The 24,086-nt window shown below is 43.9% G+C and overlaps 1 long non-coding RNA gene across 1 annotated transcript; it reads right to left on the reverse strand.

Annotated features, from left to right (window-relative positions):
• Positions 1 to 810: 810 nt before the first annotated feature.
• LOC105025091 lies at positions 811 to 21,419 on the reverse strand. The gene is made up of 4 exons (XR_001197967.3): positions 21,310 to 21,419; positions 8,211 to 8,316; positions 2,928 to 2,995; positions 811 to 985 (listed from the first exon to the last, which is right to left on the reverse strand). It is a non-coding gene; the product is annotated as an uncharacterized LOC105025091 (long non-coding RNA).
• Positions 21,420 to 24,086: the final 2,667 nt, after the last annotated feature.

Below are 24,086 nucleotides of genomic sequence, written 5' to 3' on the forward strand. Positions count from 1 at the left end.
ATCTACAGTACAGGAAGAATAACACCAATCCAAATTGTGTTTGAGTCATTTCTTTTAGTTTGTTGAAGACCTTTAGTTAAAAAAAAGCTCCATGCATGTGTGCGTTAACATCCAGAATAAAATCCTGCCCTGAACCAAACACAAAATATATGCCGAAAAGAAAATGCACATCCTCCCATAGGAAGAGACAGCATTTTTAAATAAACATCGGTTTTGGAAGCTTAAGGCCCAATTCATCATAATTTGACATTTTCATGTAAATCATTGTGCAACTTCATGGGTCACCTCTGGCCATGGTCTCTCAGAGAAAGAAAAGCAGAATTCTACCGGTGTGAGGATCTATTTAAAAAAATAAACCCACATTCATTCAATTGATATAAAGGAATGCTTTACAATTCCAAATCCAACCAATTTATTTCATAAAAAAAAAAAAGGAATCTATCATATATTCTTGAAGTACAAATGTTGAATTGCCTACACATACTACCGCACACCAAAGGGAGGGACGTAGTTCCAATCTGTGAAGAAAGCCACTTAGAGTTGGCAACTTTTCTAGTGACAGCACTGGCAATTTCAAAGCTTAGGTCCAAACGTTCTTTGGATCAATGCTGTAGAAAGACATAAAAACGGCACCATTCTGTTGTTTTGTAAATCCCGGTCCTGGGGACCCAAAGGTGTGTACTTGGTTTGTGGTTGCCCTAACACTACACACCTGGTTCCACACCTGGTTCCACTCACGAACTCATCCTACCTGGGGAGTCAGGTGTGGGGTGCTAGGGCAAAAACTAAAATACTCATGCCTTTGTGACCCCAGGACCAGGATTAGAAAACAATACCACAGGGAAAACAACAGACGAGTGCCGATTTGAAATTGAATCACTTCTCCTTGAACAACGGTTCTCAGACCTCTCCTGGCAACCTGCAGCCATCTCACAAGTTTGTGGCAGTCTTGGTGTAACCGGAAAGCACATATGACGAGCTGCATCTGAGGACAATTACATGTTAATAGGTGTTAGTGTATCATATCATGACATTCATATTATTATCTTAACAAAGAAGGCCCAGTTGTCTCCCAATAATAATATTAAGTAATTTATTTATTTGAACATGTTTTGTCCAAATTGCACAGCTTTGTTGAAATTGTAAGCAAGCTAAATGACTGGCTGAATTCTTACATTCTTCCATCTGATTTGCCTGTTGGGAAGTACAAGACGTTTTTAAAAGGAAAGGGACAATTGTGAAAGGCCATTCTGGCAAAGGCAAGTGACATGGTAGTGGCGTAATGAGAACGGCATGATGCGAACTGTGCGATCCCCAGGTACAGGGCTGTGGACGGTGTGACTTGGAGCAGTCTGCCCGAGGGATCCCCAGGTACGGGGCTGTGGACGTTGCGACTTGGAGCAGTCTGCCCGAGGGACCCCCAGGTACGGGGCTGTGGACGGTGCGACTTGGAGCAGTCTGCCCGAGGGACCACCAGGTACGGGGCTGTGGACGGTGCGACTTGGAGCAGCCTGCCCGAGGGATCCCCAGGTACGGGGCTGTGGACGGTGCGACTTGGAGCATTCTGCCCGAGGGATCCCCAGGTATGGGGCTGTGGACGTTGCGACTTGGAGCAATCTGCCCGAGGGACCCCCAGGTACGGGGCTGTGGACGGTGCGACTTGGAGCAGTCAGCCCAAGGGACCCCCAGGTACGGGGCTGTGGACGTTGCAAATTGGAGCAATCTGCCCGAGGGACCCCCAGGTACAGGGCTGTGGATGGTGTGACTTGGAGCAGCCTGCCCGAGGGACCCCCAGGTACTGGGCTGCAGACGGTGCGACTTGGAGCAGCCTGCCCGAGGGACCCCCAGGTACAGGGCTGCAGACGGTGCGACTTGGAGCAGCCTGCCCGAGGGATCCCCAGGTACAGGGCTGTGGACGGCGCGACTTGGAGCAATCTGCCCGAGGGATCCCCAGGTACGGGGCTGTGGACGGCGCGACTTGGAGCAATCTGCCCGAGGGATCCCCAGGTACGGGGCTGTGGACGGTGCGACTTGGAGAAGTCTGCCCGAGGGATCCCCAGGTACGGGGCTGGGCTGCCACTGGGCTGGCAGGGCCTTGACATACTAATATTTTATTTTCCCTCAGCACATGAGACGGGTAATTAATTAACTCAGTGCAGCCCAGACTGAGCCAGTAGTGCATATCTGACTCCCTGAAGCATCTTTTCAAGAGAGAAAAAAACACCCACAACGTATGCCGGACTGAATGCCCATCACGTCTCTGAGTGACATTCTAACCTCATCCCCAGGCTATTGCACAGCGCGTGGAAGTGTCTGGGAACAAGATTACTGAAGCTGACAGTATCCACCTAAATAAACTTTTCGATGACAGTGCTGGAGTGCCTGAGTTGCCAGCTTACATGGACATGATTGATATGCAATATTAATAGCTGTTTTAGCGCATTCACCAAACACGATTTGCATGAGAGAAGTTGAACTGCAGTTACTGAACTGTTGTTTTAACCGGTAGTCGTCTGAGACATAAGTCCCTGCACAGAAACACAGTACAAAAGGATGCAACAATACAATAATCAAAGCTAAATAAAACCCATCACTGCCACACAGAAAAACAATTGGAAATCCCCAATGATCATCTCAAAATTGTCAGAACTGTACCAGAACATCAAGAAGTATTGTGGCAAATGTGGTGCTTTGAAACTAAATGTGGATTTAACTAACTCAGTGGAGACCCAAAGAGCCTTGAGATATACAAGTTTGGCAAATCAAGTTTTTGTAATTCAACCGTGCAGATAGGTAATTTGAAGTATATGCAGCAGGCCTTTGTAAACATACATTTGTTCATTGGTGCTATTATTTTTCTCAATCCCAGGCACAGCGACAACATCACAACAAACTCCCCAAGGTTTACATGGGTAAAGCAATTTTACCAGTCTTGTCCTGAGAGGGGAAGGCATCGTCAGCAGGGATGTCCAGGTCCTGTCACAATCTGGTGACTCTAGCAGGGTTGTAATGGAAGGATACAACCAGAGAAAAAAAAGAAATAAAGGGGGGAATTGTGGAAAAAACTTAATGAATAATAAAAGAACATAGTATCCTAGGATCCCTGGCAAACACATTTACATGAAAAAATGAAGACTTTACAGGATCAGTTATAATAACATACGATCAGTTATAATGAAGAAATGAAGACTTTACAGTATCAGTTACAATGACATACGATCTGTCCCTAAGATAATTATGAAACCATAAACAGGAGCCCGGAGCACAGCTTTATCAATGATAACAACAATCCTGATGAACTTTGTAAAAGCTTTTGAAATATCTATAAATAGGATTTTTCTTTCACCGTATGGGATATCTCCAAGTGATCAAAGAAAGAAAATTGCATACATTCCCATGTCAGATTTCCTACTGGCAGATGACAATAAGGGACACTTTATACATTGTCGTGGTCGATAAAATCAGAAGAAATACCGGCCGATCCTTCATGGGCCGCATAAAAATTTCAAGTTTGACATTCCAACGCATTCAGCTCTTAATGACAGCGTCATTACCAAAACAGTTGCATAGCCCATGTAGCCTGCAGATGCAGTGCCAAATGGCTAGCCGATGATGAGATGTTGCGGGCAATAGAAAGATTCGTTTTGTCTAACTCACCCAGGCATCAATCATCCTTATGTCACAAGAATCGAAACCTAGAACAAGAATGGTGAATGCTGGGACTTCCTGGCGGGGAGGGGGACAGACCCTGGAAGCAGTTTGAAGGTCACTTGAAGGAGCCTGTTCCGTCCCACCCGGCCACCTACATTTTGGCCCAGGCCAGGGTGACGTGCCCCCCCCCCCCACCCCGCCCCCCATAACCTGGAGATACGTCAAGCCGCTCAAAAGTCAATACAGGTGACAGCCCAACCACCAAACCGGCTCTCCTACAGACAAGGCCTCCACGCCGGCTCCCACCGGATGTCGGTACACGGGCTGTCCAGGTCAATGGAGAAGAGGAGGTGACCCCGTGCCCAGGCTCCCCCCCTTTCCCGCTGGAATCGCCGATGTCCTTGTCCTAACTGTCGAGGCATGTTGTCAGAGGTTGGAGGTGGGGGTCAATGTGTTCGCACCCTCAGGGACGTCTTGTGGGGGAATTGCACGAGCGGGGGCGCTTTGTGTATCTTGACCAGGAGATGCCCCAACACACTGACTGTAGTCAGGTTATTGGGGTAGCCGTTCTGCCTGTCTCCCAGAGTGCCCCTCTGCGGTGCAGAGTCTCGTCTGCATTTTGCAAACGATATAAAGTCGTGGTCTGGATTCAAACTTTCACAGTTTCTACAAGACAAATATAACTGAAATCCATCCTAGGCCACAAAAGAAATGCACCTCATATACACACGTTGACCAATGAGACACTGTCATATTGTTTTTACAATTAAGTCATTTATCAGACACGGTTATCCAGGGGGACTTAGAGTAACGGCTGCCTTTGCTTACCATTTTTTCATATGCAGTATCCAAGTTTGTTTTTCATCCTGGGCCTGCTGGAATAGGGGCCCCCAACTGCTGTTGAATGCCCAATGTCCTGTCAACCCATGACGTTCATCCCCCACAGTGGTTAAATGTATCACTTTGGCAGGGAGAGCGTTCCACACCTACAGAGTTGATAAATAATATTTGCAAGTGTTATTACAATGTTCATCTGGAAAGTCTTTTTTTTTTTTTTTTTTTCATGTGCCGCCCCCAAATGCATTTGTTTTCGAGCTCTGAAGTGTGTCCATTTGTCTTTCTGTTTCGGTGACCCCCGTATCAAAATGTAACATTACGGGCTGCAGTTGCAGAATAAGCTTAGGCTCTAGTGCCTTTTGTCTTTAAGCAAATTTAAAGCATTGCTGTAAATTTAGCTTGAGGACAAATGAGGCTGCTTTTGATGTATGGTCTTATGCTTGTTGAAATGATTCTGTTTTTGTTTGTGTGGGCTATTTATTCATACATAATTTCTTTTTAAACCATGCATTATGTACACAGGCACACTTGCAAAAGAGAACAAGCTCTCAATGTGTTTTGATAAAGAAAAAAGAGAAAACGTCCAGTGATGTAAATATATCTCGAGTGTTCATCTGGTTTTTGAGTTGTGATAGTTAATTGATACTACATTAGTTATTTATAGCCAGTCATTAAAAAAAGCTGGTTATTTGATTTGTGCGCGGCTTATAGGGTGTTCAAAAATTACCAAATGCAATATTTAAATGAGAGATTTGTTCTATAATATTTTGAAGGATTTTGACTTGAGAGAAATGTACATTGTGTGTTTGGTTTGAACCTAAAGGTATCCATGATGAGATCCCTGAATCATGCTTCGATTAAGTCACTGCCTCACTCTGGAGGTATGAGACCAGGGTCCGAATGCCATTTGTGGATTAGCGCAGTGTTATGTACCAGGCCATGGTCAATACCCCTAAGACCAACTATAAATCTTTGATGTACCCATAATTGCTGCGTGCAATAGACTGAGGGAGAGTTTTGGTCCTTAAAAAAAATGTAGGTTCCTTTAAAAAAATTAGGTTCCTCTCTTGGGGGCATTTTAGTTACCTTTCATTGCATTAATGTTTATTCGTATTTATACAGAGCTTCCTGTATAAACAAATACTGCCCAAATAAATAGCTTTAAACTATTTTAAAGCTATGGAAGAGGTCGGTGATGAACCCTCCTGCACTCTTCCTGGCCCTAGAATCATGCAGGACCTCAATGCAGGGCAGGTTTCAGCCACGGATCACTTCGGCCCTGACGCCAGGTTTCTTTGGCGTAGTCCCTATACCTATATAACCCATCTGCCATGGATAGGGCTCCTTTGTTTTCCATCCAACCATGGGACACTTTTGGGAAAAACTCTGAGGTAAACTACAGCAACATAAAATGCATTCAGACACACATGGGATTTGTCCCCCCTGTGGAAGGTCTTCTGCAAGAGCCGGGCCCCTGAATGTGGCTGGAGTCCCTGCTTCACAGTTAGCTGTGTCCTTGCAAAGCCAGGGTTAAAAGCCTATGAGTTCATAGGGTGCCAGTGAGTGCTTTCCTTCCGGCCTGTAAGGATTCTGGTGTAGACATCTTGGTTGAGAATGTAGCATAAGAACCATAATGGCATCGGATGTGCTGTGGAAGACACAAATATCCCCACTGACTGTCCTGAATCTGCTCAAAGTTGTTGCGATGAAGCACTACCTCAATCACAATATGGATACCCTGACATAAAAAAAGAAAGTGACAAGAGCTACATTGAAATAAATCTTCTTAGTGCATGTGTTCACACACATTGAGCTGCGTATATTGTTTTCAGCATTGGTTGCTTGCCCCAGAAACTCAAAAGAGTGTTCCCATTTTGATGAACAAATCTCATCCAGGGAGAGAAGTCAATGGGGGAATATGATCAGAGGCAACACCAGAAGTGGTGGGGTAAAACTGTGATACACCAACCTTCAACTATTACCGAACATCCATTACAGATTACATGTCCCAACAGTACAGTGCATAGTCATTTAAAAGGAACAGCAATATTTAGGAATCTAGAAAACCGTGAGTAGTATATCGTTGTTCCTGAGATTTGGCCTACAACCCCTGCTTCCTGAGAGCGGGAATAACTTCTGAAACAAACAAGTGTGTCAGCTTACAGCTGCTAGAGACTGTGGCTTGTCCTTCACCCGTCTGATTCAGAACCGGGCCCCGCAAAGTGCTGTGCCTTGTTCCCTCCTGGACACACCCTTGTCCCAGTCTCTGTCACTCTGTACCACACTAACATGTCAAGTCCAATCCCTTCTGAAAGCCAGTTCACAAGATCAGAACAACAGGGAGTAGCTGATCCGGAGAACAGTGGGAAGGCATGAAAATCCCCCAAGGACCCGTGCCTTTCCCCCTGGCACCTCACTCTTCCCGGGCCGACAGGACGCCACGGGGCTCTGCGATCCAGGCGATTAAACAGCCCACCAGCGTATGAGGTGATGTTCTTTGGCAAACACAGTCAAGTAACGGATCTCAGTTCAATTCAAATGTTCACCCGGTCTTGCAAGGTTAACCACGTGGGGATACTATTTGTGATTTTGGATTCCGCCCGTTACCGGACCAGAAAGCTCAGGGGCTGGTTGACGATATTTTTGGGCGTAGCACGTTGTTTCGGTTTGTTTAATCGGTTGGGGTAAGCAGTACCCCCTACTGAGCGTCAGCTGACAGACACGTAATAATTGTCATTTGGAACTTTCTTTGGTGACCTTGTTCCCCTTTTGTTAGTTATTCCGTCTCCTTCCTACAGTATATGTTTATTTTAGGAGATGCCAGTCATACCCACAGCCTATGTGTGCCCTCCACAAACAACACACAAAAACACACACGTTTGCGACAAAAATAATTCCTCTTGGGAGGTGTCAGTTTCAAAATGAATCTGCTCTGTCTTTTGGACTTTTTATCCTACTAATCCTGAAAATAATTGAGAATTGTGAGAATCCTTAAGTTTTCTTGCTCAGAATACCTGCAAATGTGCCGGAGAAAGGTCTTCTTGTGGTTTAGATGTTTAGCAAAAAATCTTATGAGCGTGTGGCTATGGATGGAGTAGCCTTCGATCACAGACAACATACAGTATAAACAATATATTTATATTTTTTATAGATTTGCACCGTGATGGCTTGACCATTGTGACTTGTGTTGTGACTGATATGACTGATATTTCTTGGGTTTCTGTCGAGCTATGATGTGTTACTCGTCAGCTGGGGAAAGGGCCGGTCCCAGAGTTTCCCACTCTGGAAGTGGGTTTAAAGATATGGGAGACGACACTCTCCAGCTTGGCTGAGGCTGCGGAAATGCTGCCCATCTGGCGGACAGTGCAGACAAGGCGCCCACAAGGAGAAGATATGTTTAGAGAACACTGGGCGGGTCTGCCAAAATGCACAGCCCTCAGAGGGTAAGCAAGGCACAGACACCCACCTGAATGCCCCCTGTCCCCACCCCAACCCAGACCTGTGTGTCAGTCTCTGTGTGTCACTGTCTGTGTTTTTACTGTCTGTGTGTGTGTGTGTGTGTTCCTCTGTCTGTGTGTTTGGGAGTGTCTGGGCTGTACTTACTTTATCAAACTGCTGTATGCTGCTTTCCTCCATATAATCAACAGAACATGTTCTGCCTTTAGCCTTTATTCATAACAGTTTTAAAGGACTTAATTTGACAAGTAAATTACATAAAGTACCTTCAGTAAACGCCTTCCGTCCTTTGAGGATTCATGCTTGACTGGGAGCAGGTGAGCACTGACTCATCAATTTTGCATTCGATGACATCGCCTCATTGAACAACCCCTAAAAATAATAAGAAAATAAAAAATCCTATAAACACCATTGGTCTGTAGCACAAAATCACATTTCACAACCGGATGATTCATGAGAAAACATAATGCCGCCAAGATGAGAAGAGGCTTGTTGGAATCAAATGTTTTCTGATGTCTTCTGGTGTGGGAAGGATCAGTATGCAACAGCTGTGTGTGGCAACGTAGCTTGAGCGAAGCCGCAGATTCAAAACAGAGACAAACCATTCATTAGCCCCTTTCACATTACCCATCTACATAGAATGGGGGTATATGCAGCATTTTTGCATTATGATATCAGAAAATGTTCATAGCATCCACAGTAAAACTATAATGATGGTGTTTTAGAACTTTTATCCACTGATTATTCTGAGTGAATACAAAAGCATGTCCTAAAATGCTGAATTAAATTTTTCAGCAGGTGAAAAGAAGCCGCGCTCGTTCTTCTCTACTCAAATCCACCCTTCTTGTTTATTACTGCAGGTAAGCACATTTGATTATGACTGTCAGTCATCGACAATAGACGATACTATTATGATATCAGCCAACCATGGCACCTCCAGTTTGTCAGAGGATTCTCCGTGCTCTGAAGTGTATAGTTACAGAAATGCCTACCTCAACAGCATTTCCTTCTCATTTTCAAATATCATGTCAAATGTCTAGTCTACACCACCCAGGACTTAAAAAGTCCTAAAGGCTGACTTTCCCTGTTTTTCTGTTCTAGCTCCCAATGTTCCTACGTTTGTTGTTTCCTTCTACATTTTCAAACCAAAGCTAGCAAGATGTCATCATGTCCGCAGCAAGTTATTCCCTTTACAAATAAAGGCATTTAATCCCACTCTCTGACTGGATTGCCAACCAACATATCTCACAGAAGCTACATGCATGTATTGTGCATTTTATACTATCTGTAAATTAAAGTTATCACATCTGATGATTAGAATGGTGGCAGTAGATATAGATTATTCACTGAGAGCCGGCTCTATTTTATTCACAGCAATAAACCAGACTGGTCCCCCAACATTTGGGCTGCTTGGGCCGCAGTGCCCTGGCTTTGATCAGGCCATGGCCATCAACAATTTGGCATGCAGCAATTTCATTTTTGCCATACGAGTACTTATGCTGAAACATTTGTTAATGTGACCTTTAAAGACTCATCTGTGGCTATTATAACGTGGATCCCCCAAAACAGTCTAAATGGACGGTGTAGGCCCTGGATTCATTATCAGATTGCGACATGTGCAAATATCTTGTTATTTGTATCCTGTTAGGCTTCAAACCTTCAAAACTTGCTGTAAGCGTTTGAAGTCGCAAATAATAATGAGTCTCTATTCCTTTATTCAATTCGTGAAATTAAAAGTGACTTCAGATCCTAGGGGATTGTGTTAGTCTGTTTCCTCTGGGCCCCTCGCTGTAATTAAAGGAAGAGACACACATAAATCCAACTGGCTGTTGCTTAGTGTGTTTTTTTTTCCTACTTCCAGATTATTTTCCCTCATTAACCTGTAACCTAGCTACCTAACGAAGGAATAAATTAACGACGCTGGCGAATTCAGCGCTAATAATGTCTTCATTTAATTCACACGGTGACCAGTTTGATGAATGTAATGTTCCAATGGGAGTCCCTGATGAGGCAAGTTAGAAAAGTGTCCCTAAATGTTTAATGAACTAATGTGGTGCACCAAATCATATAAATATTTCAAAATAATTGGAAAGGATGGGAGCCTTTGTGCAAATTTGTGACAGACAAAGATAAAACCTAATGGGTTATGCATGTCTTACAGAGGCGTAGACAATGGTGATTCTGGTTTTTGGAACATTCCCTGTGCAAGATATACAAAATTAATGATTTCATTTGCATGTAATTGGTGATACCTGATTGGTCGGGTTTAATGACCAAGTGTTTTATTTATTTTTTGTAGGTTTTGCAATTCGCAATGAAAAATATTTCGTATTAATATTTGTTTTGTAACCCTACTCATTTACAAACTTTTTAATTGGTTGAATTATTCGGTCGCCATAGACAATTTAGTAGCCATTCAACATTTGGATCCATGTTAACCAGAAATGATGTTGGGTGTGGGATAAAATGACTGGCGGTTTGACTTCCCCTAACCGTCGAGGGGATGAACCACCAGAATTGACCCGAATTGTCATAGGAGAAAGACCACGTCAATAGAGACTATTACTCAAATTGTTATAAACCTTAGTCCATAACTTAGTATAATTTGAAATGCGTAGTTTTCACAGCATTGTGCTCCCCCATTGAGTGGATTCAAGACTTTCAGCATTAACTTGATGGTGTCAAAATGAATAGCATTCAGTAATGACATAATTTTTTTTTTCATATTGCTGTATACACTCACCTAAAGGATTATTAGGAACACCATACTAATACTGTGTTTGACCCCCTTTCGCCTTCAGAACTGCCTTAATTCTATGTGGCATTGATTCAACAAGGTGCTGAAAGCATTCTTTAGAAATGTTGGCCCATATTGATAGGATAGCATCTTGCAGTTGATGGAGATTTGTGGGATGCACATCCAGGGCACAAAGTTCCCGTTCCACCACATCCCAAAGACGCTCTATTGGGTTGAGATCTGGTGACTGTGGGGGCCATTTCAATACAGTGAACTCATTTTCATGTTCAAGAAACCAATTTGAAATGATTCCAGCTTTGTGACATGGTGCATTATCCTGCTGGAAGTAGCCATCAGAGGATGGGTACATGGTGGTCATAAAGGGATGGACATGGTCAGAAACAATGCTCAGGTAGGCCATGGCATTTAAATGATGCCCAATTGGCACTAAGGGGCCTAAAGTGTGCCAAGAAAACATCCCCCACACCATTACACCAACACCACCACCAGCCTCCACAGTGGTAACAAGGCATGATGGATCCATGTTCTCATTCTGTTTACGCCAAATTCTGACTCTGCCATCTGAATGTCTCAACAGAAATCGAGACTCATCAGACAAGGCAACATTCTTCCAGTCTTCAACTGTCTAATTTGGTGGGCTCGTGCAAATTGTAGCCTCTTTTTCCTATTTGTAGTGGAGATGAGTGGTACCCGGTGGGGTCTTCTGCTGTTGTAGCCCATCCGCCTCAAGGTTATGCGTGTTGTGGCTTCACAAATGCTTTGCTGCATACCTCGGTTGTAACAAGTGGTTATTTCAGTCAAAGTTGCTCTTCTATCAGCTTGAATCAGTCGGCCCATTCTCCTCTGACCTCTAGCCTCAACAAGGCATTTTCGCCCACAGGACTGCCGCATACTGGATGTTTTTCCTTTTTCACACCATTCTTTGTAAACCCTAGAAATGGTTGTGTGTGAAAATCCCAGTAACTGAGCAGATTGTGAAATACTCAGACCGGCCCTGTCTGGCACCAACAACCATGCCACGCTCCAAATTGCTTAAATCACCTTTCTTTCCCATTCTGACATTCAGTTTGGAGTTCAGGAGATTGTCTTGACCAGGACCACACCCCTAAATGCATTGAAGCAACTGCCATGTGATTGGTTGATTAGATAATTGCATTAATGAGAAATTGAACAGGTGTTCCTAATAATCCTTTAGGTGAGTGTATATCATTTGGACAAAATCACAATATGTAAATTAAATCAGTTAAAAATGTCGTCCCATGTTTCTAGCATGTCATGACGGCATCAAGTCTGTGACTGCACACACAATTTGGATTAATCTTTCTGTAGCATAATTTTGTCACCAACCCAAAATAATAGAATATAATGTCACGTTATTTTGGGGCAAATTTCATGGTGAACCTTTCAGGACTCATGTGGATGTTACAATGAGAGGCAGGGGAGAACGTGGTGATGGGGGTGTGGGTGGTGATGGGGGTGTGGGTGGTGACGGGGGTGCGGGTGGTGACGGGGGTGCGGGTGGTGATGGGGTGTGGGTGGAGATGAGGGTGGGGGTGGTGATGGGGGTGCGGGTGGAGATGAGGGTGCGGGTGGTGATGGGGGTGCGGGTGGTGATGGGGGTGGGGGTGGTGATGGGGGTGGGGGTGGTGACGGGGGTGCGGGTGGTGACGGGGGTGCGGGTGGTGACGGGGGTGTGGGTGGAGACGAGGGTGGGGGTGGTGATGGGGGTGCGGGTGGTGATGGGGGTGGGGGTGGTGACGGGGGTGCGAGTGGTGACGGGGGTGCGGGTGGTGACGGGGGTGCGGGTGGAGATGGGGGTGCGGGTGGTGATGGGGGTGGTGACGGGGGTGCGGGTGGTGACGGGGGTGCGGGTGGTGAAATGTTAACATGTATTCCCTGTCATTGTTAATGGTGAGGGTTTAACATTTATTTCCTGTGTTTGTTGATGGTGAGGGTTTAACATTTATTTCCTGTCATTGTTGATGGTGAGGGTTTAACATTTATTTCCTGTGTTTGTTGATGGTGAGAGTTTAAAATGTATTTCCTGTCATTGCTTTTAGTAAAAGGTTAACATGTATTCCCTGTCATTGTTAATGGTGAGGGTTTAACATTTATTTCCTGTGTTTGTTGATGGTGAGGGTTTAACATTTATTTCCTGTCATTGTTGATGGTGAGGGTTTAACATTTATTTCCTGTGTTTGTTGATGGTGAGAGTTTAAAATGTATTTCCTGTCATTGCTTTTAGTAAAAGGTTAACATGTATTCCCTGTCATTGTTAATGGTGAGGGTTTAACATTTATTTCCTGTGTTTGTTGATGGTGAGGGTTTAACATTTATTTCCTGTCATTGTTGATGGTGAGGGTTTAACATTTATTTCCTGTGTTTGTTGATGGTGAGAGTTTAAAATGTATTTCCTGTCATTGCTTTTAGTAAAAGGTTAACATGTATTCCCTGTCATTGTTAATGGTGAGGGTTTAACATTTATTTCCTGTGTTTGTTGATGGTGAGGGTTTAACATTTATTTCCTGTCATTGTTGATGGTGAGGGTTTAACATTTATTTCCTGTGTTTGTTGATGGTGAGAGTTTAAAATGTATTTCCTGTCATTGCTTTTAGTAAAAGGTTAACATGTAATTCCTGTCATTGTTGATGGTGAGAGTTTAACATGTATTTCCTGCGTTTGTTGATGGTAAAAGGTTAACATGTTTTGGGGTTATGATGCTACCGCCTTTAACTTCCTCATTAATCATTATTCATGACTCATACAAGACAATGTATTAGTAATCAGGGTAGCATGGACATTAATTCTGTGTGTTATGATACATATTATTTTCTTATTTCTAATTAAAATGACAAATTGCATTAATTTGTATTTAGAACAAAATCATCTTAAAAACAACTACAAAAAATACTGCAAATGCATCCAGCAATTGTGCCCAGTCACAACTTGATGGAATCATTAATGGAATGGAATATTGAACCAAATAATCAGGACTGTTTTAATATAAATTAATTTTTTGAATACATTAGTATTATAAAAATGCCAGGTTAGGTACAAAAAGGATTACACAGCCGTTCACAGGCAGTTCACATGCAGTGCAGATTAAAGCCAGGCTGTACTTTGACCTCCTCATCATCAGGTCCTTTAGGACATCGTTGTCCATTCTTTCCTCACTCATCTCTAACCTTTCTGATAGGTCAGTGAGCCTCGTAGACTACAGGTCAGAGGCAAAGCTATTTTTAGGAAGTAATTATCTAAGTTAAAGATGCATTCTGTCATTTATGTATGTCTAAAAAACAAAAAGTTGGACAAAAAAATTCCAGGTTATGCATCTTTAAGATGTAAACATTCAAAGCATTAGAAATTCATGATTAAAGTTTTAACGACTGAAAACACGTAATGCTGCATCTTTAGAGGGACTCATGCTTTACTATGGTTTTAGTTGCTTCCTGGCACAGGCAACAGACATCTTGTCAACACAGTCATGGAGGCTCTTGTCCTTTCTAATCTGCTCCAGCACGGGCAGCAACCCAAGTTAAAGGGGCAAGATGTTATATTTTTACGATAATACTAACATAAACACAAGCAAAATAGACCAGTAGACATCGGCATTTAATATTTTAAGAAAAACGTTTCAGATAATCTTTTTTTTTCTACAAAATTCATCTGAGTGCCAGAGATATTGTCCCTTTAAAGTTTCTCGCCTCTCTGTCTTTCAGTTTGCATGACTTGTAGTCTCCTCATACCGGCTGCAGACAGTCACAGGACTATCCTTCCCACCCTAAACCATCCTGGACTAGGTGATGCTATTCTGATCTTATTCAGTAAGGTAAAACGACGTGGCAACAAGCTGCGTTATTGGTTTGAGGCAGGATTCTACACAGTGCCCGTTTACAGAGTAAAAATAGAGCTATTTCAGAACAGATGGCCAGACACCATTTGGACCCACAGCCCTTACAAAACCTGGATATCATGAAAAGAATACCAAGGCAGTGACAAAAAAAAAAAACACTGAAGTGCCATCTTTGCTTAATGCACTGTATTTGGGTTGGCCGACGCTTGAGTGACTCGCCACAGATATGGTTCAGTTGAGTGACTCGCCCACGGATATGGTTCAGTTGAGTTACTCGCCCACGGATATGGTTCAGTTGAGTTACTCGCCCACGGATATGGTTCAATTGATTGACTCACCCACGGATATGTTTTCAATTGAGTGACTCACCCACGGATATGTTTCAGTTGAGTGACTCGCCCACGGATATGGTTCAGTTGAGTGACTCGCCCACGGATATGGTTCAGTTGAGTGACTCGCCCACGGATATGGTTCAGTTGAGTGACTCGCCCACGGATATGGTTCAGTTGAGTGACTCGCCCACGGATATGGTTCAATTGAGTGACTCGCCCACGGATATGGTTCAATTGAGTGACTCGCCCACAGATATGGTTCAATTGAGTGACTCGTCCACGGATATGGTTCATTTGAGTGACTCCCCCAGGGATATGGTTCAATTATAATCTCCTCACGCTCCTAACCACTAAGTTACCATTCTGCCCTGTGACGATGCAGCGAGTTGTTAGGGCATGACAGGCCCACGACACGTCAGTGCTAATACCCGGGTACATGTACATCTACTGTGTGCTGTTTCAACCGTGGATGTAAAGCGTGTGCAGTGGTTTAGTCGTACAAACGCTGCAAAGAGCCAAGGCGACAGCAGGGGCTGCTGATCTGTTCCTCAGTCATCTCCGGGCAGTTATCAAGACAGGATAACACATTGTCTTCAATGGCTGATTAATCATGTTTAGTGACATATTTCTTGCTGGTTTGAAATGTGTGAGACGGGGTTGCATGCATGTTTTATATTAAAAGGGAAATAGTAAGAAAATATAATGCACCGAAAGGGAGTAGGAGATAGTAGCGTGTATTATTAATTAACGGGCTTGTAGCGGTCAGTCACAGCTTGTGCCGTGCCGTCCGTTACGTTTCTATGCCCTGTGTCTCTTAGTTCTAGGTTTTCTGTTTCTATGTTTGGATCCCCGGAGTTTATTGGTTTCACCTGTCTAGTTTAGTCTTGTCACCTGTTCTCATTATGTCCCTATTGAAGTTCCTCCTGTCCTGGTGTTTGTTGTCTGTCATTGTTTGCTGTCACTTGTCTCATATGGCGTGTGTCCAGTCTTTGTCAAATCTCTGGGATTGGTCGTCATTGAGTTTACCTCTGCGCCAGTGCCCTGCAAATGCACTGCACCCTTACAGGGATGAGCTGAAGCGATTTCTTGATAAGACTATTGAGTTAGTGGGTGAGCGGTACTGGTCGAGCCTTTCGCTTCCTCCACACGTTGTCGTGTTACACACTTACAATCGACTGAATTAATTTGGTTGCCTTCCATCCACACACAATCCCCTGTAATGAAAAATACTAAAACCTTCTTGACAATTTATTGAAAATAAAGAACTGAAACCCATGCATCAGCATCAGTATTCAGACCCTTTGTCATGACACTCCAAATTGAGCTCAGTTGCATCCTGTGTTCTAAGGCACACTTCAGATGTCTCTAGAATTTGATTGGAGTCCAACTGAGACAAATTCAATTGACTAGACATGATTGTGTGAAGGCACACGCCAGTATATATAGAAGGTGCCACACATAACACATAACAGTACACGTCCAAGCAAAGACCAAACTGTGAAGTCCTTAGGAACTCCACGTAGACCACCAAGACTGTACTCTGGCATAGATCTGTGGAAGATAATAAAACAAATGTCTAACAATTGAAAGTTTCCAGGAGTGTAGTGGACTTCTTCGCTGTGAAATTAAATATGTTTGGAACCACTAAGCCTGATCCTAGAGCTAGCTATCCAGCCAGACTAAGTAACGGGAAAGAACGTAGCTGGTTCATGAGTCTGCCAGGCATTTTTGAGTAACGTTTCATTGGAGATTAGCACACTTTTCTTCTTGTGCTTGTTTCCATTTTCAGGACATGCTCTCAATGATGATTTCTGTGCCCAAAACTGCTGTCTTGGATTCTACAAAAATAGTAAGAATGTAACGTACAAATGATTGACGTGAATGGGGACCCCTGTTCTGTTCATTCTATTTCCATTCATTTAATTCTATTCAATTGGTGAAATCCATGAAATCTCCTCAAGGACATTAAAGGGGCAGTATCTTGCAGGGTTAAGATTAGAGTCAGGAGCAAAATATTCTGGTGAAGTAGCCTGCTTCTCTTCCATTGACATCACTATGATCATTCCCTTCCCATTGATAAACAATGGTAGACTGTGACAAACAAAATCCATCAGTCATTTCTTGGTTGCAAACATTTCTGTCGATTTCCATATTCCATGAATGTTTAGCTTAATAGATATTGAAGAGTGAAGGAAAATATCCACAGAATGTCCATAATAAAACAAACTTTTCCCTTCTGCACAGTTTTTCAGAATGCAAAATGCCTTTGCCCCCACTCACCTAGCTCCCAAACGGAGAATAAATTCTGCATATCGCCCCTTTAATCGTGAGTTGGTAAAATCCCGGCAGATCTGCAGCTTGAATCATTCTTAGAAATTGGTCCAAAGCCATGCAGTCATCTTCTTCGTGCCACCTCATTAGGCCTCTACTAATGACATCAAATGAATGCCAAAGAGGCCATTGTGGAGAAGCCAAGAGTTTGGCATTCCACAACGATAAAAATCTTGACATTCTGAGAGAACTCACATCATGTTGCCTGCACGCACCCAGCTGACATTACGTGAGTTTGCCCAAATTACAATCTGCCCAGAACTCTCAGTGTTTTATTTGAAATGTGTCATGGCCTACCTTCTGTTCTGTGGTCAGTCATAGCATTCCACTGACTGCATAAGAGACCATTGAATGCTGCGTGTCAGAACATGCAACTTTCAATGTACCCTGGACCTAAGACTGGGAGATCACAAAACCCATAATAACACGCCATTCACACGCTAATAAGCAACTGTTGCCAACTGTTGGTCGGAGCACACAACACTGGGATTTACATGGGGCTTCCAAATTCGTGGCCAAATCACACATTAAAATAGCATAACGTACAGCCAGCTTCAGAGAGCTAACCAACTGTGTTTCCTTAAAAAGTGCAGGGTGTCCATCATAAGTTTCCCTGCTTCAGTCCTAAGAGGCTGTGCTATAAACTGACCAAAATATATCTGGGATTTTGATTAAAAAAAAGGTTTTTAATTGAACACATCGGAAAAGGAACACAGAGGGCGGGAATTTGACTGATGTGCCCCTAAACTGACGATTAGGTAATTTAATGCAGGGTGAGATGAGTAAGTAGTTATTTTAACTACAGGTTAGTTCCATCCAGATTCTAGAGAATACGTTGCCATACAACTTAACCCAACTTCAAGCTGATCCACATTAGCCTGACTAATTATCCAGAGTTTGAGCTCAGAGCTAACTAAAGTTGGATTTTACAGTATACCCTACTGGCCATGGGAACTGATGATTAAGAGTGGAGGCAGTTCTGGTCTAATTTAGTATTTTTCTAAATAATTGTATACATTTATGTATTATTTAAATTAAGGCTTTTGGTTGAAATGTGAAAACACGTATAAACGAAAACACATAGTACACCACATCCAATACTTTTCTGTCTTGCATTCTTTCTTGTAGTCTTTTTCTTGTCATCATCACCTTTCTCACTGTGCGTTCTTCTGACCTGTCACAATTTGGCATAGTGGTGGAGAAGAAGGAACCAGGCGTGAGCAGAGTGATGGTCAATGTCATGATTTTTTTATGTAGAAAAGAATACAGAGCACTGATAATAGTAAACAAAACAAAAGGGGCAGGCTAAGCAGCAAAAATGAAAGTAACCGCTAACACGAACAAACGTAGACACGCAACAATGACAGACCAGTGACGGACCTGGTGTGAGCGTCAATTGGTGTGACCGTCACCTCACCGTCACAGTACCCCCCCAAGCCCCGGCTTCCAGACGGTGCCGACACACAACCACAGGGGAGGGCGGGAGGGAGAAAGCTGGACCCCCCACCAACCCACGGTGGAAACAGGCAGAGGAGGCAGGGCCGCCGGAACTGGAGAGGGCGACGGCGCGGCCGGGACAGGAGAGGGCGGCGGAGCGGCCGGGGAGGCAGAGCGGCCAGGACTGGAGGGCTGGCGGAGCGGCCGGGGAGGCCGAGCGGCCGGGACTGGGTGGGCGCCGCTGAGGTCAGGACTGGAGAGGGCGCCGCTGGACGAGGCGGCAGCTCCAGGGCAGGAGGGGGCGCCGTGGGACGAGGCAGCAGCTCCAGGGCAGGAGGGGGCGCCGTGGGATGAGGCGGCCAGTCCTCGGCAGGCTCGGGCGGCGGCGGCAGGGGAGCTGACGGCGGCGACCACTGGGCAGCAGGAGTTGCCTAGGCGCTGGCAACGGACAAGGAGGAGGCGCTGGCTGATTTGCCTCTGTGATGGCCGCCACTGGTGCCTCGGGGACCTGGGTAGATGTTGTTCCCCAAGTCCCCGGTGAGAACTGGTACAGTGGGTCGTAGTAACCGGGCCAGTCCTCACACCTTGCGACGTCCAGGAGGGCCGTTTCAGGCCCTGCTTGAGGCGTTGCCCAGCGCCTTGGAGCCAGCACCGGGCATACCTGGGGCACCTCCATCACCCCCCATGTAGGTGGCAGCAAGGGCTCGTCGTGCCACCCCTGCGGACAATTGGAGACAAGACAAATGAAGGAGTCCGGGGAGATGTTCATGTTCAACGGGAATCCAGGAAAAGCGGAGCTGTCTGTCACCTCACCGTCACATTACCTGTCTTTTTCATTCCATTTCCCCTTCTCTGTCTAATTATACTGCAAAGTAGTTAGGAAGCATGTACCCTGGAGATTTTATTTTGTATGTGTTTTCTATATAGTTATTGTTACCATGGTGACTTAGAAGCAGCACAGATACTCTGTTATGTGTGTACTTGTGTGTTCACAAGTAGTAATTAGTTGTTTTATTTTTCATTCGATAGAGCTGTACTGGATATATCTGTGTATTTTGAGCAACTAATTTGTACATTTACTGATATGCTAACACTTTGTTCAATGGGAAATTGCTAGCTTGTCGGCAAATTGTTTTGTTAGAAGAGTGCGTGGACACAGTATCATCTATTTGGTTTGATTTCCTGCTTATCTTTAGAAATAATTATTTAATGAGTTACTTTAAGTTTGAGACAAACTTGTAGAGGAATTCAAGAGGGCTGAGGCCGAGGACTCATGGTGAGGACATCTGACCCGTATTCAGAAGATAGTTCCCCAGACGTGCCCTCACATCAAGACCAACAGCGGATTCCATCGCCATCATCTCCTATCCTCTGACTACCTCAAACGTGCCAGCTGTGACCTGACCGTGTCTTCTTGCCCCTGGTCTTCCACCCAAAAGAAGAACATGGGGATGGCTCTTAGAGTTAATTTCTCCCCTCTTCTGACACCCAGGTGGTCAGATGCATTTCTCTCAGACTGGCAGGCATCCTAACTGGGAAGTCGGCCCACCATGTCAAATCTCGACAAGACTGAGCTGCTCTTCCTCTGAGGGAAGGTCTGTCCATGCCAATACCTCTCCATCAGGGTTGATGTCGCCACAGTGACCCCCTCCTAGAGGGCAAAGAATATTGGCTTAACCCTGGACAACGCCCGGTGCTTCTCTGCAGGCTTTGCTCCGCTAAACTTAACAGGTCTTTCTATCGTGATATTTCAGTTAGTGGCTGCATTTCACAACAGTTCAGTAGGTTTCTTTAGCCACCCAAACACACTTTATATCCCAGCTCAATCACAAAAAAGGGACTTATCAATCCTAAAGCCATTCATTACAGCAGGACACTTCAAGGAATGACTAAACTGCAGAATGAAGAAAATAGCGCTGTTACAGTCATTCTTTATTTCCACAGGCTGGTCTTCCGCATGATTCCCCTGAACCAGAACATTTTCTCCCGGTTAAATAGGCTTTGTTCAGGTTGTCTTTAATCTATGATGGGTTTCTCTCAACTGTGATCATGCCATGATGCTATAAGAGGAGCAGAACATATTTCCGGTTCAGATGGGCCCGGATTCTGTCTGCACGTGTACGCTGGGCCAAAAATTCTGAGTGGGCAACAAAGGATGTCTGCGTTTATAGGTTGGTTGGGCTTTGGTTGGTTGAACTTTTGGCTTTGGCCGAACCTACTATACCTGAAATGCACTGACAGACTCATATACATTTGACAGGAAATGACTTGACTTACAGCAGCTGTTGTAATGAATAATAGAGGAGTGCAGTATGGTGCAGGTGCTCGGAGCTAGGGTTTGATTTGAAAGACTTTCAGAGAAAGTCAAGCACCGAACCCTGTCATTCAATATTACCCTACAAAGGCACACTGGCAGTAATTACGTACCCCCCCCCCCCCCAAAAAAAAAAAAAAAAGAAATGACATCTCATTTAAAATTCTTTATCTGTCTAGACAGGCAGCGCTTTCTGGCGCTGCGTGATATAATCTGACCTACTGGTTTGTTCTTGTGTGAAAAAAGTAACTGAAAGAAATACCACATTAATCAGATGAAAAACCTGCTCATTACAACCGATCAAAGATTCATGGCCAAATTCATGTTTACATCAATTTACCTTTGAGAAGAATCCCGCGGTGTCATTTTAATGTCAAGGAAAGAGGTCAGCGTGTAAAACGACACGAGAACGTGCACTAAACACTCATCAACAAAGCACTTCCGTAGAACGAGGCACCATGCGCGGAGCAGGTCGGTAACACAACGTGTCTGTCGGGGGGTGGGGGGGGGGGGGGGGGGGGGGGGGGGGGGGGGGGGACAGGTGCTGCGTGAGAAGACGCGGAGGACAACGCCAACAGCGACTCTGCCATTTCCGGGAACCACTGGAGGTTTTTCTTCGAGGAGACAGGAAAGCGGAGCGCCGCGTGGGGCGATGGGACATGCCACTGTCACCGTTGCAGGTACCGCTTTTCTTCTGCCTTTTGCTGTTTACGGTTGTCTGGCAACCGACGGCTGGCGCGGTGGAGTGGCCTAGCGGGGAGCCAGGTTCCTTTTTACTGTCAAAGGTCTCAATGCAGCAATGTGTGTGAACTCAAAATGAGCATCTAAACACCTTGACGTAGATAATGTATGTATTAAATATGATACCTTATCTCCCCAAGTGAAAAAAGCAGTGTAGTTAAAGTATATTATTCTGGAGCCTAAATTATAGTATTTACGCAGTATTTAAATAGTAATAGGTTTGCTGATTGAATCAAAATGGATGTGCTAATTTCTTGCTTTAGTTCACTTATAATACATGATTGGATCTGAATAGTATCACTATTATATTACATTTGAAATAAATGTGGATTATATTTTCAGTGAACCACAATGCTATTCCCAATTGTGTATCAAAGGTATACTAAAATATGTACTGTGTAGCCAGTGTAGTAGTTACAAACTGTTTTAATACTATTTAATTACAATTTTTTAATTACTATTTAATTACAAGTGGCTCCAAAATAATGCACTTTAACTGTACTGCTTTTTTTCACTTGAGTCGACTTGGACTTGTTTGGTCAAACATTTCATAAAGTCTGCGTGTTTGAAGGATGTATGGGAACCAAAAACACTTGTTCACCTGGTCTTTGTTTACACTTTACAAAGTTGCTATGACAGTTTAGTCTCCACGGTCATCAGTATTATCGTGGGCTGTCCAATAGTAGTAGTCTAGCACTGAAATTACTACATTTCAAACAAAATAATTACAGGTTTTCTCAATCGCTTTGACTCAATTCTCAAATTAGATTTTTTTTTTTTTTACAATAAGTTCAAGAACAATTAGTTCCACCAGATTTGAAATTCTTATTAATTTAAGCAAATAGCACACGTTTTGGCACCTGTGCAAAAGAGTAAGTACAATTGTCTACAACAGGCACAATACCATACATGCACATGGCTTGCTGATCAAAACTGGTGAGTTGATTCTCAGTGAAATTGTCTTACTCTTCACAGCTTCTAAACATTCTTTTATCATGTGAGCCATCACATGCAAAATGAGTCATTACCTTTCTAAAATCTGTATATTCCATAAATATCTATAACATGGAATGTTTGTAAGTTTAGAAGCATGAATGAAAGGTTTTGGGTGAGTTACTACATTTTGCATACATGCCCTAGAGGTGTGATGTCCCATGAAACAGTTTTTAGAAATCAGCCATTTCATATAGTGGTTTTAATAATTATCACATACCCGGTTGTCAAGGGAGTGAGTAATTGCATTATTTATTGCAGCATTTGATAGTCTATTAGCGAATGATGTTACAGGCTCAATCTCCTCTCACTGTAATGCCAGTTACAAGCTGATACGTACATTGAAGGCATGTTTACCTATCAAAGTTCAGGTTTCAAAGACAGTAACCCCCATGCCAAATGGTCAATGTGAACATTCCTGTGGTTATCAGAGTGCAACCTACAGAGAGATAATCTAAACAGAGAGGTTTCTGTTGTTCTCATTATCTAGGCACATTCACTTTCAATGAAACGTACATTCACGTTGTAATTGTTAATGCTCAGATTCCACACAGTTGTGATGGTGGCACTTACAGGGAATGTTAAGACTGTTTAAAAAAAGAGCCAAAACGATTGAGAGAATCTGTGAATTAAATAACTATAGGTAACTTTCAAGTACCTGTGTGCACTTTGCCTTTCATTCTCGCACGAGCAATGATAATACTGGGAACCTTCAGGCCTAATCAGATAGGCAGGTGCAGAACCATATATTTATCTCTATTTATGGCTGTGGCTTGGTGTCCAGGTGATTAAATTTATAATGGAAAGAATGATTGATGCGGCAAAAGGGCATTCAGGGATAGCTGAGGGAAAACCATTGACTGGCATCATTGCATTCCTTCACTTGTTCACGCACAGTTTATTTGTTCTAATTACTGGACCAGTTTCGGCAGTGTTTTGCCTTGATTGCCCTCACAATGAAAACAGGCCTAATTACTCCTAGCCAGTCTAACTGCGGTGTATTAGATGCATCATTTTGTTTATCTCCCTGCCCTCGTCAGGGTATGATTCATTTCGTTGCAGCTATAAGTGATCCCGTTTATTTGTCACGGCAAACTGTTTGTTAACGAATGGCAATTTGGTGTGGATGCGATTTGCCGTCAGGCCAGACGTGGAGTACGAGGCACTCTCCTGCGGCAGCCAGGCGTGCCGACGGTTCTTAACAAGGGGAAACATCAGCGCGCGTACACGGTGGGTCCAAAGCAAACTGCTCAAATGGACCCTGAGGATCCCAATCAAGCCTCGGGGATAGGGGCTTAACCACGGGAGCTGCCGGGGGAACCAGAGGCCGTCAGGCTGTGTACAGACAGGTGGTCGGTATCGGATCATTTGCCCGGCTTTTTG

Source organism: Esox lucius, chromosome 3, assembly GCF_011004845.1.
Source record: "Esox lucius isolate fEsoLuc1 chromosome 3, fEsoLuc1.pri, whole genome shotgun sequence".
In the NCBI taxonomy this organism is placed as follows: Eukaryota; Metazoa; Chordata; class Actinopteri; order Esociformes; family Esocidae; genus Esox; species Esox lucius.